This window comes from Thalassophryne amazonica, chromosome 5, assembly GCF_902500255.1.
Source record: "Thalassophryne amazonica chromosome 5, fThaAma1.1, whole genome shotgun sequence".
Lineage (NCBI taxonomy): Eukaryota > Metazoa > Chordata > Actinopteri > Batrachoidiformes > Batrachoididae > Thalassophryne > Thalassophryne amazonica.
Window position 1 is genome coordinate 28,039,835 of NC_047107.1, and position 19,422 is coordinate 28,059,256.

The 19,422-nt window shown below is 43.3% G+C and overlaps 1 pseudogene; it reads right to left on the reverse strand.

Moving 5' to 3' along the window:
• Positions 1 to 10,057: 10,057 nt before the first annotated feature.
• Positions 10,058 to 18,998, reverse strand: LOC117509933 (annotated as a pseudogene).
• Between the last annotated feature and the right edge of the window lie 424 nt (positions 18,999 to 19,422).

The following is a 19,422-nucleotide window of genomic DNA, read 5'->3' on the forward strand; positions in this document are numbered from 1 at the left end:
AACTTGAGAATTTCAAAATATAACATTCTGACAGCATTCACTCAGAAAGAGGATTTTCCAGTACAGTATTTCTGTAAAATGAATGAAGAGGAATTTAAATCTGAACACAAAGTATTGTGTAGCTAAAATTACAAAATGTGATATTTAACTGCTGGAAAAGAATATGCGCGCACATGCTTTGTGCACAATGTTTGTCATCTTTTGAAGTGTAGAAGTGCGAGGCTAACATTACCTTTTGGGCAACATGTTTGCTGATGTGTGGTGCTGCAAACAACTAATTGTACATAGAATGTGAATGTATAATATATAGTAGTAATGCCTTCTTAAAAATTAATTTTAAAGATGCATTATCAACATTTGTATCTAGTTGAGTTTGAGTTAAAATTTGGCACAAGACAGTTCAAGGCATTTTCCCACAAGCAAGAGGACGGAATCTTTCCGATGATTTTTAAGGTAGCATGAATTCTTAAAGCTTATATATATATATATATATATATATATATATATACATATATATATGAATTTTATTTTGCATTTAAAAATACAAAAATAAAGAAATATATAAATATAAAAAAAATTAACACGAATATAAAGCTTTAAAAAAAAGTCTAAAGTCAGACTGCGCTTAAGTGATGTCAGCATAGTCGTTGGCTTGGCTACTTAAAGTCTGCCTAACTACCAAAAAACAAACAAACAAAAAAATATCTGCCTAACCAACGTCTGATGATGACTTAACGTCTGGCAGAATTTAAAAACAATCAGTTGGAGCAAAATGGTTGAAAGAGCAGGTGGATATTTACAACCTCAATTCCAATGAAGTTGGGACGTGTAAAATGTAAATAAAAACAGAACACAATGATTTGCAAATCCTCTTCAACCTATATACCCCGGACGACATGTAGGGACCAACACCCCCCAGAGGACATCCCGCCAGCTCCAGGAGTAATAACCACAGCCGAGGTCCCTCTGGGATCCAAAGTCACCCACGGGGACTCCCAGCGCCTCCCAGAGGAACGTTCCATCAAACCCCAGGAGACGCCCCCCCTCATGACTAACAGACCCAGCCCCGGCCGTCTACGGCTAGATGGACCCACCGCCCTTTCCCCCCCCCCAGAGGACACCACAGTTACACCCTGAGGGCAGAAACTGGGGGAAAAAAAAAAACATACAAACAAAACAACCCCAACCCCACCCCCTCAGCGCAGTGGAAACTGGAAGTACGTCCACTGTCACCAACCACGACTATACCCCAAAAGTCAACCGGGAGGAGTGGAACAGCGGTAATGGCGTACGGCACAAGACGGCGCCACCCCTCCGACTTTTAAACCAGCCACGGGTATATTCCACTGCCCCTAACCTCAGCTACGCCGATGGCATACGGCGCAAAGGCGCGCTGAAGCCGGAGGTGGAACAGGGAATCAACAAAAAAAAAAAAACCCGAACCCCACCCCTCCCGGATGCAGAGGTCACCTGGGAAACGCCCAGCACAACCAAACTGCACCACCCCAGCAACGCCGACAACCTACGGCTCACACGGCTGGGGCCAGAGGAGAAGACAGGGAAGTAAAAAAAAAAAAAAAAAATACCCCAACCCCCCCCCCCCCCCCCCAGGTGCAGAGGTTACCTGGGAAACGCCCAGCATAACCAAACTGCACCACTCCAGCAACGCCGACAACGTACGGCTCACACGGCTGGAGCCAGAGGAGAAGAGAGGGAACAACGAAAACAAAAAAAAAGAAAAAAGAAAAAAAACAACCCAATTACCCCCCCCATCACCCCCCAGAGGACCGTCCCATCAAACCCTGGGAGGTGAAACCAAAAGAAATAAAAAAGACCAACAGACAAACATAAAGTCACCTGGGTCAAACTATGCTCCAGACAGCCTGCATTTTCAACTCCATACCACAGACAGTGCTTTAAAACCCACAAAAACAACAAATTAACCCCTGATAAAAACACCTCATACTAAAACAAGAAACGGATAATAGACCAATAAAAAAAAAACTAACATTGGCCTACATCGTCAAGTGCAAAGAATGGAAAAACATTGTGTTTTCCATCCTTTGAACCTGGACGGTAATGTGACTCTGTCACCAACAGAGGGAGCCAAAGTGCCAAATAAGAAAATCCCTGTGGTAACAGAGTAAAAACCCATTCACACTGCTGTAAATGACAGCAGGTTATAACAAACAGCTTAACGTGCAAACTAAATACCACCGGGGCTGCTACAACAGGCGTCGGAGCCAGCTGCACGGGAGGAGACGGGGCTACAGCCGTAACAGCGGGGTGCGACACAACCCAAGCTGTAAACTCCGCCATGCGCGCACCAACGCGCACAACCCGGGCGGAGAGCACCCGCAACTGATCCCGGATCAACTCCAACATCTGCTGCAGCCTTCCCGGCAAAAATACCGTCTCTGCTTCCGCTGGTCCATTGTTAAATGGCCAGAGACTACTGTTATGTGTCGGACGCGGTCGGAGCACCGACCCAGCGTTTGAAAGGACCCCGCATAAAATAAGCAGAGCACCGTTCAAAAGATAACAGAATTTAATAAACATAACAGTGTGTGCAGTGCTAAACAACTAAAAAGTCCGCAGTCTGGTGAGGTGGAAACACGGCGCGCTCTCAACAGCGCAAACGGTCCGGAGCCACAGCAGTTCGGACCCAGGGACCCCGCCGACACCCCCCAGGTGGCCGCGACAAACCGAGTCTGTGAAGAAAGAAAACATGGAGTTGAGTCCAACTCCACACAGAGAGACACAACTCAAAGGTGCACGCAATCAGCAAACACTTCCTGGCTTAAATCTATACATCAGCTTCTCACCCTGTAGGCACGAAACAACTCAGTTCAAATCTCCACTGCAGCAGAAGCTGATTAGACAATTAGCATAACGTGACAGCTCAATAACACAAGGTGTGAGGGACACCAAATCCACTGTCATTACTTCATAAAAGTCACCAAAGCCAAATTACCTCAGGAAGTGTGCTGAAGAGCGTGAGACCTCACCCAATCCTCCTTCACAGACTGTGGCGTCAAACCTGGAGCGGTCTCTGCGTCCGTGATGGTGAGATTGTTCTCCTGACGTCGATCTCACACGTCTGCTCACAAGGTCGAGTCTCTGGCAATAACACTGTGCATTCAAGGTTTAAATGCAGCAATCTCTGATCAAGACAAAATACACCATAGCTGTGAGTCCTGCTGACCTGCATGTGAAAACAAGCCTCAGGTGTTCAGGGTGAGGTCCTAATGCTCAGCCACTCAGTCCTGAATGCATAATACCTGGTGGGAGAAACAGAAAACAAAAACCAAGCCAGCCAAACACCCCAGCCCACAACAATATTCAATTTAATACACCACAAAGACAAGATATTTAATGTTCAAACTGATAAACTTTATTGTTTTTGTGCAAATATTTACTCATGTACAAATTTGAAAAAAGCTGGGACAGTGGTATGTTTACCACTGTGTTACAGCACCTTTCCTTCTGTGACCGTAGGACCTTTGTGGCCGAGATGGCAGTGGGATCGAACCCCGTACTGCTCGCACTAAAGACCAAAACTCTACCAGGTCAGCCAAAAGGGAATTCCCTGTTAGCCAAGCTAGCAGGAATGTCTTTTCAATCCGGACTTCATCTTGCTACATATCTCCCCACCATTTTTGACTTTGTCCTGAAGTCACAGGTGCATTTAAGCATGTTCTGTGACTACCCACATCCTGCCAACAACGCCAATTGTGACCGTAGGACCTTTGTGGCCGGGATGGCAGTGAGATCGAACCCCGGACTGCTCACACTAAAGACCAGAACTTTACCAGGTCAGCCAAAGGGGAATTCCCCGTTAGCTAAGCTAGCGGGAACGTCTTTTCAATCCGGACATCATCTTGCTACACTTCTAACAACACTCAATAAGCATTTGGGAACTGAGGACACTAATTGTTAAAGCTTTGTAGGTGGAATTCTTTCCCAATCTTGCTTGATGTACGACTTCAGTTGTTCAACAATCCGGGGTCTCCTTTGTCATATTTTGCGCTTCATAATGCGCCACACATTTTCAATGGGTGACAGGTCTGGACTGCAGGCAGGCCAGTCTAGTACCCGCAGTCTTTTACTACGAAGCACAAGAATTTGAAATGTGGACACATCAGACCACAGCACTTTTCCAGTTTGCGTCTGTCTCTTTCAAATGAGCACGGGCCCAGAGAAGGTGGCGGCATTTCTGGATGTTGTTGATGTATGGCTTTTGCTTTGCATGGTAGAGTTTTAACTTGCACTTGTAGATGTAGCGACGAACTGTGTTAACTGACAATGGTTTTCTGAAGTGTTCCTGAGCCCACGCGGTAAGATCCTTTACACAGTTATGTCGGTTTTTAATGCAGTGCTGCCTGAGGAATAGAAGGTCACGGGCATTCAGTGTTGCTTTTCGGCCGTGTAGAAAGTTCTCTACATTCTCTGAATCTTCTGATTATATTATGGATTGTAGATGATGGAATCCCTAAATTCCTTGCAACTGAATGTTGAGAAACATTGTTCCTTAACTGTTGGACTATTTTTTTCACACAGTTGTTCACAAAGTGGTGATCCTCACCCCATCTTTGCTTGTGAATGGCTGAGCTTTTTGGGGATGCTCCTTTTATACCCAATCATGACACACACGTTTCCAATAACCTGTTCACCTGTGGAATGTTCCAAACAGGTGTTCTTTGAGCATTCATCAACTTTCCCAGTCTTTTGTTGCCCCTGTCCCAGCTTTTTTGAAATGTGTTGCAGGCATCCATTTCAAAATGAGCAAATATTTGCACAAAAACAAAAAAAGTCTATCAGTTTGAACCTTAAATATCTTGTCTTTGTGGTGTATTCAGTTGAATATAGGTTGAAGAGTATTTGCAAATCATTGTATTCTGTTTTTTACATTTCACGCAACGTCCCAACTTCAATGGAATTGGGGTTGTTTAAGGTTCACTGGGTGCAGTAGTTCTTCGCCAGATTGATCAATCAATCAATTTTATTTATATAGCGCCAAATCACAACAAACAGTTGCCCCAAGGCGCCTTATATTGTAAGGCAAGGCCATACAATAATTACATAAAAACCCCAACGGGGTGAGCAAGCACTTGGCGACAGTGGGAAGGAAAAACTCCCTTTTAACAGGAAGAAACCTCCAGCAGAACCAGGCTCAGGGAGTGGCAGTCTTCTGCTGGGACTGGTTGGGGCTGAGGGAGAGAACCAGGAAAAAGACATGCTGTGGAGGGGAGCAGAGATCAATCACTAATGATTAAATGCAGAGTGGTGCATACAGAGCAAAAAGAGAAAGAAACACTCAGTGCATCATGGGAACCCCCCAGCAGTCTAAGTCTATAGCAGCATAACTAAGGGATGGTTCAGGGTCACCTGATCCAGCCCTAACTATAAGCTTTAGCAAAAAGGAAAGTTTTAAGCCTAATCTTAAAAGTAGAGAGGGTGCCTGTCTCCCTGATCTGAATTGGGAGCTGGTTCCACAGGAGAGGAGCCTGAAAGCTGAAGGCTCTGCCTCCCATTCTACTCTTACAAACCCTAGGAACTACAAGTAAGCCTGCAGTCTGAGAGCGAAGCGCTCTATTGGGGTGATATGGTACTATGAGGTCCCTAAGATAAGATGGGACCTGATTATTCAAAACCTTATAAGTAAGAAGAAGAATTTTAAATTCTATTCTAGAATTAACAGGAAGCCAATGAAGAGAGGCCAATATGGGTGAGATATGCTCTCTCCTTCTAGTCCCCGTTAGTACTCTAGCTGCAGCATTTTGAATTAACTGAAGGCTTTTCAGGGAACTTTTAGGACAACCTGATAATAATGAATTACAATAGTCCAGCCTAGAGGAAATAAATGCATGAATTAGTTTTTCAGCATCACTCTGAGACAAGACCTTTCTAATTTTAGAGATATTGCGTAAATGCAAAAAAGCAGTCCTACATATTTGTTTAATATGCGCATTGAATGTCATATCCTGATCAAAAATGACTCCAAGATTTCTCACAGTATTACTAGAGGTCAGGGTAATGCCATCCAGAGTAAGGATCTGGTTAGACACCATGTTTCTAAGATTTGTGGGGCCAACTACAATAACTTCAGTTTTATCTGAGTTTAAAAGCAGGAAATTAGAGGTCATCCATGTCTTTATGTCTGTAAAACAATCCTGCAGTTTAGCTAATTGGTGTGTGTCCTCTGGCTTCATGGATAGATAAAGCTGGGTATCATCTGCGTAACAATGAAAATTTAAGCAATGCTGTAGAGTGCTGGAGTGCTGCAATGCTGGAGAGTAGGCACAAGGCGCATCAGTTGCATTGATGCGCCTTGTGCCTACTCTCCAGCTCTGTTTTTTGTGTTCCATAGTCCTGCCTGCCTTGTTGTGTACCTGACCTCCTGCCTGTTTGAATGACCATGACTTTACCTGATGATTTTTGTACTGCTGTATTTTTTGGACTGCCTTCTGCCTTACCAACCTCTGGTATTGTCATGATTCGTGATGGCTTGGCCCTGAAGGTTGTAGGAGGCATATGCAGACTCACAGACACAGGAGTAGGATTAAGAAAAAGGGCTTTATCTGGTAAGTAGGCACAGGTTCGGTACACAGGGTATCAATCAGCGTAGCGGAGGCACAGGCAGGTAGCAAGCTGAGGCAGTGTTGTGTGGGCCGCTGAATAGGAGGTACTGCTGGCCCACCACCACCAGATGGCGCCCTGCTTGAAGTGCGGGCTTCAAGCACGAGAGGGCGTCATAGCAACCGGGAGTGACAGCTGTCACTCGTCATCAGCACCAGCTGTCACTCATCCACATCACCACCACCATAAAGGCCGGACTGCAACTCCACCTCCCCGCCGAGAAATCAGCTACCTCGGAGGTAATTCTCTGCTGTATCTCTAACGAACAATAGTCTGATCTCTTTTGCAGCCGTTTTCCTGTGACGGATTCCTTGTCTGCTGTGTTGGCGTTTGGTGTGGACTGCAACGGCTTCGCCTCACACCCCAAACCAGATAAGTGGTTTCACAGGAGCTGTACGAGTGTGTTATTGGAGGTGCTCCCTCCTTAAGGAACACATAATGTGGGATTACTGAGTGTGCGTACTCACACTCACCTGTGCTGTTTCTGTTCTCTGCCAGCAGTACCAGGTCTGACAGCTGGAGACAGTGACCACCTGGGGACCCAGGACTTGGCGGCTCCGGTGTTCTTCAGATCCGTTGGCGGTGAGGGCCGTGTGGGATCCGGCTCAGTTCTGGACGGGCGTCTCCTATCCTCAAGCCTGCCCACACGTCACCCAACGTGTAATTGACTGTAGTTCCAAAGTGATTGTTGTCTGTATTCCGTTGTGCACAATTTACAACATTAAATTGTTACTTTTGGCTTATCCATTGTCCGTTCATTAACGCCCCCTGTTGTGGGTCTGTGTACCTACACTTTCACAACAGGCAGAGTCCAAAAACAAGCAAAGTTCCAAATACACAGCGTCAAGAAGTTCATAGGACTGAGGCAGAGGCAAAGTCAAAAACAAGCAGAGTTCTGGGATAAGACGAGGCGGAGAACGATTACACAAGCAAGGTCAGAAATACAACAAGGCAAAACAGGACAATGTCGTGAGGCTGGAAAGTGCAAAAATACAACAATCTGGTGAGGGACAGTGAGACTGTGAGGGCTTAAATACTAATGGAAGAATCAGGGTGTGAAATGAGGAACAGGTGTGCAGAAGATACTGGAAGGGGGCATGACCAGGGAAGACAAAGGTAAGTACAAGAGAATGCAGTAAGACAAAAGCAAAGTGAACTGGGGCAAGATAATTGACACAAAACCCAACGGTGCATAATGTGACATGCTTGACAAACCATAAGTACGAACAAAACAAAGGGGTAAAACTAAGAACTAAGAGTGGAAAACTAGAAAACTAATGATACCTAGAAGCACTCAGAGAGTGCAAACCTCCGCCAAGGCCATGGGGTCACTGACGCCATAACATCTACACGCCGTGGAATCATTGAACCTAAAAAAGTCTAACAATGATGTTTGCTCAGTAGTAAAAAAAGTTTCATCTGCTGTGACTGGATAGCATGTATCCTTAGCGCTTGGCATCACAGTTTATTGCAACTTGCACCTTTCCCAGAAGCTACTGTCATCTGAGCACTGATATTGATATTGCATGTGCTTATAGACAAAAACAAATAAGAGACAAAATTCAATATATTATTCAACTAAACTGCAAATATATGAATTTTTTTTAACATGAAACACTTCTCTAAACAAGGCCATAGGGTCACTGACCCTAAAGAGATTCTGTCCTTGGCACAGTGATCTATTCAACAATTCAGTGTTACAACCAAAACTGATACATACACTTTTCTTTCCTTTATGTTTGACATCCTTGACCATGAAAACATACCACGAGAACTTGGAATCACTTTTATGTCTTTATTAGTTCAAAAGTTATTGTATAAAAACAATTTTTCGGTAATGGCGGTTTTCTTCTGGATCTAGCTCCATAACATTTGAAGCTACATCAAATCTGATGACACCTTACTGAATCAGTACAGATTCAGCTACAATTTGATGTTAGTTGTGCATCTCTAGTTTCATTTGTCACCTCACACTGACACATTTTCTATTTTCCCTATATTTTTGCATATTCTGGATCACCAGATCCGGAATCCAGATCCGATCATCACCAAACTTTGTTGTTTGATAGAACATTTGACTATGTTACACCCTAATTTTTTTCAAGCCTTTCTGCCTTGTTTTTGTGGAGTTAGAAACTAGAATGTCAAAATTCCCCCTATCCCGCAATGGTGAAGAATCCTTTAAAAAAATTCCTGGATCTGGATCGTGATCCAGATCACCACTAAAATTTAATCACTTGTTGCTCTTGTCATTTCCAACCACTCCACAAAATATCAAAATCCGTTCAAAACCTTTTGAGTTATCGTGCTGAAAAACAGACAGACAAACAAACAAACACGACCGAAAACATAACCTCCTTGGCGGAGGTAATAACTAAAACTTCAGGGGAACTGATAATAAACATGACAAAGCAAACTATTGACAGAATATGTTGGGAAAGTGTAGGAACACGGACCCACAACAGGGGGCGCAAATGAACGGACAATGGAATAGGTCAAATAACAACACTTTACTGTTGCGAACGTGCACAACAAACACAACAAATTACAACAATGGACAAAGTTCAATTCACAAAGGTGTCGTGTGGGCAGGCTCGAAGATAGGAGACGCCTCTCCAAAGTAGAACCGGAACCACACGGTTTCCTCCGCCACAGGACCCCGGGAATACTGGAGCCGCCAAGTTCCGAACTCCCAGGTGGCCACTGCCTCCGCGTGTCGGACCTGGTACTGCTGGCGAGGAACAAGAACACAATTAACGTGGGCGCGTTTGCACCCAGCAACCTGTACGGCAGGGAAGCTACCTCCACCTCTCGTTGGAGAAAAAAGTCTGCAATCACTCACAAAAATCACAAAGGTTACTGTCAAGCAGTCAGCTGAGATTATTACCTTACAGGTAGAACGATATCTCGGCGATGAGGTGGAGATGCCGTCCTGCTGATATACCCCAGTGATAATTGTCGTCAGCTGTCTCAGGTGATGGGTGACAGCTGTCACCCAGGCTGCTCCTGTGGGGCGGCGGCGCCCTCTGGTGGTGGTGGGCCAGCAGTACCTCCTCTTCAGCGGCCCACACAACAGAATAGGAAATAAATGATGAACAAAAACAAAACCAGGGACTGCAGAATACAGGTAATGCAATGAATGACTAAACCATAAATAAATGATAAACAGAGAATAGAACCGGTAACAAAAGCATTACACAAAGTAAAGAAAAGAACAGAACCAAACCAAGACTTAACATATAATAATATGAAAAGCAAAACTGTAAAATCCTCAGTGGAAGCCTCGACCAAAATAAGCGGAAAACCACGGGCCAGGGCAAATCCTGACAGCTATCAACACCAATAAAGCCTTTTACTAATCAGAGCTGTTAGTTTGAGACTCGCATTTGTGTCCAACTGTTTTTGACCAACCTGCCTATCATGGTGGGAGAATGTCCTTTGGACATGTAGCAAGGTAACTAGCTAACGGGGGAATTCCCTTTCGCTGACCTGGTAGAGTTCTGCTCTTTAGTTCGAGCAATCCGGGGTTCGATCCCACCACTGTCCCAGCCACAAAGGTCCTCTGGTCACAGGACAGATGAGACAAAACTCAATCTTTTTGGCAAGTCGCATCAGCATCAAATATGAAGCATACAAAGAAAAAACACAACCTACTGTGAAGCATGAGGCTCAGTTATGTTCTGAGGCTGCATCTGGCACAGGGTGTCTGAAGTCTGTGCAGAATGCAATGAAATCTCAAGACTATCAAGACATTCTGGAGTGAAATGTGCTGCAGTGTCAGAAAGCTTATCCAACAGGATAATTTTACAAAACACAAAGATAAAAACACCCCAAAAATGGCTAAGAACAAAACACTGGACTATTCTGAAGTGGCCTTCTGTCAACCCTGATCTAAATCTTATTGAACATCTTTGGAAGGAGCCGAAACATGCAGAATGAAGAAGGCAATCTTCAACCCTGAGACAGCTGGAGGTTTGCTCATGAGGAGTCGGCCAAAATACCCGTCGACAGGTGTAGAAGTCTCATTGAGGGTTACAGAAATCACTTGACTGCAGTGATGGCCTCAAAAGATTATGCAACAAAATAATTAGTTAAAAGTACCATCATTTATGTCCAGGCAAGTTTCATTAATTTTTTTTAATGATTTTTTGAATCACCCTTCAAAAGCAATGTCTGACTTTCATTACTGAAATATGGTCCCTTTGGCTACTCCCTTGTTTTCACTCAAGGTCGCCACAGCAGAGCCGAGGTGGATCTGCATGTTGATTGGGCACAAGTTTTTTGCAGGATGCTTTTCCTGATACAACTCCACATTACATGGAGAAATATGGCAAGGTGGGGTTTGAGCCAGGCACCTTCCACACTGAAACCAAGCACAGTAACCTCATGGCCACCACCTCTGCATTTGATTTTAATTGTTTAGGTTTCTGTAATTTCTACCAGAGGCCATTAAATATGGCCATCGGGAATTGCAAAGACTTTGTATTCGTCCATCTGTCTGTGCAAGTCTAGTCCTATTACTGCCAGAGTCTTCAAATTCACATAAAACATTTTTTGGAGGTGATTCGGATCCTGATCCGGATTCTGGATCGAGTTTCACTTTATATAGGCTTTGAAGGATTACTGTTAGCAGGATTACGTCAAATCTACTGCACAGATTTTGATGAAATTTTCAACACACTTTATATGGGCTTTGAAGGATTATGTCAAAACTACTTCATGGATTCTCACCAAATTTTTACCATGGATACATATTAGACTTGGGAAGACGCCATTAAATTTTGGAGGTGATGCTGATCGAAATTTTTTTGTTGAATGTTTTTGTTGTTTTCAATTCATTAGGTGATAAAATTGACCATATTAACATTATAAACTTCACAAGGAAAATAACAAAGGAAACTATGGAAAAGCTTAGGACAGACTTAAGACAGCAAAATTGGAGTGACATATACATTGAGGATGTTGATCAATCTTACGAATCATTCATTTCTATTATTTCCAATTTATATGATAGACATTGCCCCTGTGTGTTAAAAAATGGAAAAAAGCTAAGCAAAGATAAACCTTGGATCACTAAGGGACTTCAGAATGCATGTAAAAAGAAAATTGTTTTGTATAAGCATTTTTTAAAATCTAGAACAATTGAAGCCGAGATAAGATATAAGTCATATAAAAACAAACATACATTATGCGATCGCGTAAAAGACAGTATTATAGTGATTTATTGGAAAAAAAATAAAATGAATATAAAGGGTACTTGGAAGTTCTTAAATGAAATCATAAATAAGAAAAAAGATGTTAAAGAATATCCTGCCTTTTTTTTATATATATATTTTTGTCAATTGTGTCAGTATTTTTATACAAATACTGACACAATTGTTAAAGAAAACAAAACTATAGCAGATCATTTTAATGGTTATTTTGTTAACGTGGGTAAAAACTTAGCAAATTCAATTGTTCCTTCCAAAACGTGCTCCTTGAATCACAGCAAAACAATAGAAACAGTTTGTGATGAACAGATGAAAATTGATATAGTTCACAAACTTAAGGGGAAAAAAATCAACTGATAGTGACCGTTTTGATATGTTTTTGGTTAAAAATATTATTGATTGCATTGTTAAGCCTTTAACATAGTATATCTGTAATTTGTCATTAATGAAGGGGAAATTTCCTTTCAAAATGAAAATAGCTAAAGTGATCCCATTGTTCAAATCTGGTGACAAGCATGTCTTTTGCAATTATAGGCCAATCTCCCTCTTACCACAATTTTCCAAAATTCTGGAAAAGGTATTTGAAATTAGGTTAAATGATTTTTAACTAAACATCATATCCTTAGCGAGCAGCAATATGGTTTTAGAACGAATCGCACTACTTTGCTGGCTGTGATGGATTTCGTTGAACAAATTACCAACACGATTGAAAATAAGCAATATACTGTAGGTTTTTTGTTGGAGTTATTCTGTAGATACACTGTTTTATCATGCATGTTTTGTGTTCTCTGCTCTGGTAGAATGTAGTTCTCTCTGCTCTGATAAAGTGTATTGTACTGATGTGATGGGTGAAGGTTACTTAAGATATGTGACATGACGTGTTTCTGCAAGTTGTGGTATCTCTGTGTGCACGCTAAGCTCTTTTTCAGGACATGTGAAGATGACCCAGGCAGGATGCAGCCGTAAGCGGAGCAGTGAGATAAAGAATAGAGAATTGAATGTTCCAACCACAGTGTGATTATGATACATTAGTCCTTGTGTCAGAAGAAGTGTGATTAATCGTTAGATGTCTTAAACACATCTTAATCGAGCCCAAGATTAAAAAGGTTCTGAACGTCCTGAATGTATTGTGCAATCAGCGGTTCTGCGGCAACAGCTCGGTTCTGCGGCAACAGCTCACGCGCTATCACTCTTCCCCTTAGGAGCTGTACCGCCCATGTATGTAGGGAAGTCCTAAATAAAAAGAGCGGGAGCGCAGGCCAGACTTTAGTGTAGCTTTGGTGTACAGCCTGACTGCACTCCTCGCGAGCTTAAAATTGAATTCTATCTCTCACTTGTTTTATTGCCTGGTTGTCTCTTCCTCTTATCAAAGATACAGTATTCTAAACCCAACATTTTTCTTTTTTTTTTTACAGAAAGCATTTGATACTATAGATCATACCTTGTTATTGGACAAATTACAGAAGTATGGTATCAGGGGATTGGCACATGATAGTTATCTGTTGTGTGGGCTGCTGAAGAGGAGGTACTGCTGGCCCACCACCACCAGAGGGCACCCTGCCTGGAGTGCGGGCTCCAGGCACCAGAGGGCGCTGCCGCCTCACAGGAGCAGCTGGGGTGACAGCTGTCACAGCTGACACTCATCACCTGTGACAGCTGTCACCACTCATCTGATCTGCATCGGTATATCAGCAAGACGTCATCTCCACCTCTTTGCCGAGATATCGTTCTACCTGAAAGGTAATATCCTCAGCCTGACTGCTTGATAGAAAGCCTTTTTGTTGTGATTTTTGTGAGTGATAACAGACTTTTTCTCCAACGAGAGGTGGAGGTAGCTTCCCTGCCGTGCAGATTGCTGGGTGCAGACGCACCCACGTTTAATTGTGTTTTTGTTCCTCGCCAGCAGTACCAGGTCCGACACGCGGAGGCAGTGGCCACCTGGGAGTTCGGGACTTGGCGGCTCCAGTATTCCCGGGGTCTGGTGGCGGAGGAAATCGTGTGGTTCCGGTTCTGCTTTGGACAGGCGTCTCCTATCTTCGAGCCTGCCCACACGACACCTTGTAATTTGACCTTTGATCTATTGTGGAATCTGTTGTGTTTGTTGTGCACGTTCGCAACAGTAAAGTGTTGTTATTTGACCTATTCTATTGTCCGTTCATTTGCGCCCCCTGTTGTGGGTCCGTGTACTTACACTTTCCCAACAGTTATCATTGTGTCAACTTTGGTGGGACAAATTCTGTTTTTGAAGATTACTTGTGGGGTGCCCCAGGGTTCAGTCCTTGGGCCACTATTGTTCCTTTTGTATATTAATGATATATATTTGGTTTCTAAGTATGTAAGTTGTATTTTATTTGCGGATACCACTGTGTTTTGTAGTGGGGATCATTTGGGACAACTCCTGGACAAGATGGAGAACGAATTACATAAATTTAAAAAATGGTTTGATTTAAATAAATTATTGTTCCATTTTGGTAATATTAAGTGTATCATATTTGGGAATAAGTCCAGGAATTTAAGCAAAAAACTATTACTACATGATATTGAAATTGTAACAGTTACAAAATTTCTTGGTGTTCATATTGATGATAGATTAAGCTGGAAAACACATATTAACTATGTTAAAACTAAAATGTCAAAACCCATTGCAATTCTGCATAAAGCCCAACATGCATTGACCACTTTATATCATGCATTACTTGTTCCATATATGACTTGTGTTAAGGTTTGGGGAAATACATACAGAACTAATACTAAACCAGTTTTTCTGTTGCAAAAGAAAGCTATAAGGATTATCAGTAATAAACCATATTGAGAGCCAACAAATTCGTTATTTGCTTGTCTGCAAATTTTAAAATTCTGGGACTTGGTTGATTATATTACAATACAGATTATGTATAAAGTTAAAAATAAGCTTTTGCCTCTACATGTCCAGAATCTGTTTAAAATGAGAGACTCCAGCTATAGTTTGAGAGGAACATTATTATTTGAGAAATTGAAGATCCGTACTACTGTTAAAAGTCATTGTGTTTCCATCAGGGGTGTTAATATTTGGAATAATTGTCCTGATAATATTAAAATACTTGGTACACTGGTTGGTTTTAAAAGGTTTTACAAAAAACTTCACGGATTCTCACAAAATGTGAACCACAGATAGATATCAGGGCATGGAAGACACAACTGAATTTTGGAGGTGATCCAAATCCAGATTCTGGATCAAGATTTCCCTTTATATAGACTGAAGGATTACTTCAAAACTACTTCACAGATTCTAACTGTTTTGATCACAGATAGATATTAGGGCATGGAAGACTCTACTGAATTTTGTAGGTGATCCAAATCCAGATTCTGGATCAAGATTTCCCTTTATATAGACTTTGAAGGATTACTTCAAAACTACTTCACAGATTCTAACCCAGCTTTCATTACAGATAGATATTAGGCCATGGAAGAATCCACTGAATTTTGGAGATGATCCAAATCCAGATTCTGGATCAAGATTTCCCTTTATATAGACTTTGAAGGATTACTTCAAAACTACTTGACAGATTCTAACCCAGTTTTCATCACAGGTAGATATTAGGGCATGGAAAACTCCACTGAATTTTGTAGGTGATCCGGATCTGGATTGGCGGACGTCAGAAACCTCTGATTGCTCTTGTTAATAATAATATAATAGTAATTTATGTTAATAACTATATATATATATATATATATATATATATATATATATACACTCAACAAAAATATAAATGCAACACTTTTGGTTTTGCTCCCATTTTGTATGAGATGAACTCAAAGATCTAAAACTTTTTCCACATACACAATATCACCATTTCCCTCAAATATTGTTCACAAACCAGGCTAAATCTGTGATAGTGAGCACTTCTCCTTTGCTGAGATAATCCATCCCACCTCACAGGTGTGCCATATCAAGATGCTGATTAGACACCATGATTAGTGCACAGGTGTGCCTTAGACTGCCCACAATAAAAGGCCACTCTGAAAGGTGCAGTTTTATCACACAGCACAAAGCCACAGATGTCGCAAGATTTGAGCGAGCGTGCAATTGGCATGCTGACAGCAGGAATGTCAACCAGAGCTGTTGCTCCTGTATTGAATGTTCATTTCTCTACCATAAGCCGTCTCTAAAGGTGTTTCAGAGAATTTGGCAGTACATCCAACCAGCCTCACAACTGCAGACCACGTGTAACCACACCAGCCCAGGACCTCCACAGCCAACATGTTCACCTCCAAGATCATCTGAGACCAGCCACTCGGACAGCTGCTGAAACAATCGGTTTGCATAACCAAAGAATTTCTGCACAAACTGTCAGAAACCGTCTCAGGGAAGCTCATCTGTATGCTCATCGTCCTCATCGGGGTCTCGACCTGAATCCAGTTCGTCGTCGCAACTTCGTACAGCCATTGAAGAGGAGTGGACCAACATTCCACAGGCCACAATTGACAACCTGATCAACTCTATGCGAAGGAGATGTGTTGCACTGCATGAGGCAAATGGTGGTCACACCAGATACTGACTGGTATCCCCCCCAATAAAACAAAACTGCACCTTTCAAAGTGGCCTTTTATTGTGGGCAGTCTAAGGCACACCTGTGCACTAATCATGGTGTCTAATCAGCATCTTGATATGGCACACCTGTGAGGTGGGATGGATTATCTCAGCAAAGGAGAAGTGCTCACTATCACAGATTTAGACTGGTTTGTGAACAATATTTGAGGGAAATGGTGATATTGTGTATGTGGAAAAAGTTTTAGATCTTTGAGTTCATCTCGTACAAAATGGGAGCAAAACCAAAAGTGCTGCATTTATATTTTTGTTGAGTATACATATATATAGTTGTGTTGGACGCGGTCGGAGCACCGACCCAGCGTTTGACAGGACCCAGCACAAAATAAGCAGAGCATGGTTCAAAAGATAACAGAATTTAATAATCATAATAAGTGCAGTGATAAACAACCAAAAATGTCCGCAGTCTGGTGACGTGAAAACATGGCGCGCTCTCAGCAGCGCAAACGTTCCGGAGCCACAGCAGTTCGGACCCAGGGACCCTGCCGACACCCCCCCAGGTGGCCACGACAAACCGAGTCTGTGAAGAAAGAAAACATGAGGTGAGTCCAACACTCTCCACCCAGAGAGACACAGCTCAAAAGGGTGCACACAATCAGCAAACACTTCCTGGCTTAAATATATATCAGCTTCTCACCCTGCAGGCATGGAACAACTCAGTTCAAATCTCCACTGCAGCAGAAGCTGATTAGACAATTAGCATAACGTGACAGCTCACTAACACAAGGTGTGAGGGACACCAAATCCACTGTCATTACTTCATAAAAGTCACCAAAACCAAATTACCTCAGGAAGTGTGCTGAAGAGCGTGAGACCTCACCCAATCCTCCTTCACAGACTGTGGCGTCAAACCTGGAGCGGTCTCTGCGTCCGTAATGGTGAGATTGTTCTCCTGACGTCGATCTCACATGTCTGCTCACAAGGTCGAGTCTCTGGCAATCACACACTGTGCATTCAAGGTTTAAGTGCAGCAATCTCTGATCAAGACAGAATACACCACAGCTGTGAGCCCTGATGACCTGCACGTGAAAACAAGCCTCAGGTGTTCAGGGTGAGGGCCTAATGCTCAGCCACTCAGTCCTGAATGCATACCACCTGGTGGGAGAAACAGAAAAACAAAAACCAAGCCAGCCAAACACCCCAGCACACAACAGTACCCCACCCTCACGGAAAGCCTCCTGGCGACCACACGAACCTGGGCCAGAAAAAACACCCCCCTCCAGGGACCATAGCTGGAATGTTGGCTGGGAGCAAAAAAAAAAAGACACCTCCTGCAGCTTCAGCCTCAGCTCCATGTGCTGACGATCCAGCTGAGAAAGCCTGTCTCCAAGAGCCAAGCGTTACTGCTCTCTGAAGACAGCTCCGTCGTCAGCTGCTCAACCTCATGAATTTCATCATGCGGTCATTGACCCTCTCAACATTGAGCTTCTCCTTCAGCTGGATGATACGAGCCTCCAGCCGCCTCTTCTCTGCCAACAGGGAACTCTGTGTTGAGACTATAGATCTCATCTTTTCTCACCCTGAGTCTGTCTGCAGTAGACTGCTCCTCCTGGGTGTGTAGCATGTCTCCCTCCACGGCTTTAAGCTTCTTATCACTGTCTTTAGCATCATTAACTGCTTCATCACTGGACATTTACAGCTCTTCCAGTCCTCTTATCTGATCTTTCAGTCAGGCCTGCAGTTTCTTCAGCTGCTATAAGACATTGTGATTTTCATTAGCATCTTCAAGAAGGCCTTCAAGCCCTCCCAAATCCAGCTCCCATGTCTTCTTGGCAGAGAAGGCCTGGGAACATTGCCTGCATTCATCCTCCAGCTGAATCTTCATCTCCTCCAGTTGCTGCTCCATGGCACGCTTGGACCTCTCCAAAGTCATACATCTCAGTCTTGAGCACTTTGTTAAACCGGTCAAGTTCACCTTTCAGGTCTATAGACTTCAACTCCCCTGCCAGGGTCAAGACTTTTGTCTCCTTCTCCCTGGCCTCCACGTCGGCATGATAATGCTCCTCTGCATATCGAGTAGCAATGCATTTCTCTTTGGCCCGCATCTGGTCAAACTTCCTTTGCTTCCTCTTCAGATTGGAGACGATCTGCCGAAGGTGGTCCTGGTCCACCATGAGGTCATCCGACTCTCACTGCAAACGGATTTCTGTCTTATCCAGTTTGTCCATAGGCTGAACTTTTCTACTCCAGCTGCCGCTGAACACCATCCAAACTCCCATTGGACTCACTTGAGGCCCTCTTCAGCCCCCTCTACTGACAAGGCGTCTTATCCTGCCTTTGTCTTCCTTTCAGCCAGCTGAGTCTAGAGAGTAGAAACTGGCTTCTCCACAGTCTTCTTGCTCTCTTCCTCTTTGTTCAGCATCTCCCGCAAAATATTCCCCTCATCCTCCATCTGCCCTAGGCGGATGGAGAAGGAAGGTGTCCCATGGATTTCCTCTTGGAGCAGCTCCTGAGTATCCTGCAACTGAGACTCCAGTGCAGAGATATCTTTTGTTGAATTTGATGGTCTTGCCTTCTGCTTCAGTTAGCAGACCTGTTAGAGTCTCCACCTCTGACTGCATCTTTGCATTCATTTCTGTCAACTCTTGCTTCTATCGTTCACTTTGCTCAATTTTGGCCAGGAGTTCTTGAACCTGTGCATTCAGCCATCTTTCAACTATGTTTTAGAGTCTGCTTAGTCAAAAAACAAAAAGAAAAACCCCAATAACCCCCCCAGGGAACACCACAACCAAACCCCAGGGGTGCAAACTGGGAGAAAAGAAAAACCATACCAACACCCCCCCTCCCCAGAGAACTGTCCCATCAAACCCCGGGAAGAGGAGAAAAGAAAAAACACGACCCAAACTTAAGCTTGCAAAAAAAAAAAAAAAAACCCCGGACGACATTTAGGGACCAACACCCCCCAGAGGACATCCCGCCAGCTCCAGGAGTAATAACCACAGCCGAGGTCCCTCTGGGATCCAAAGTCACCCACGGGGGCTCCCA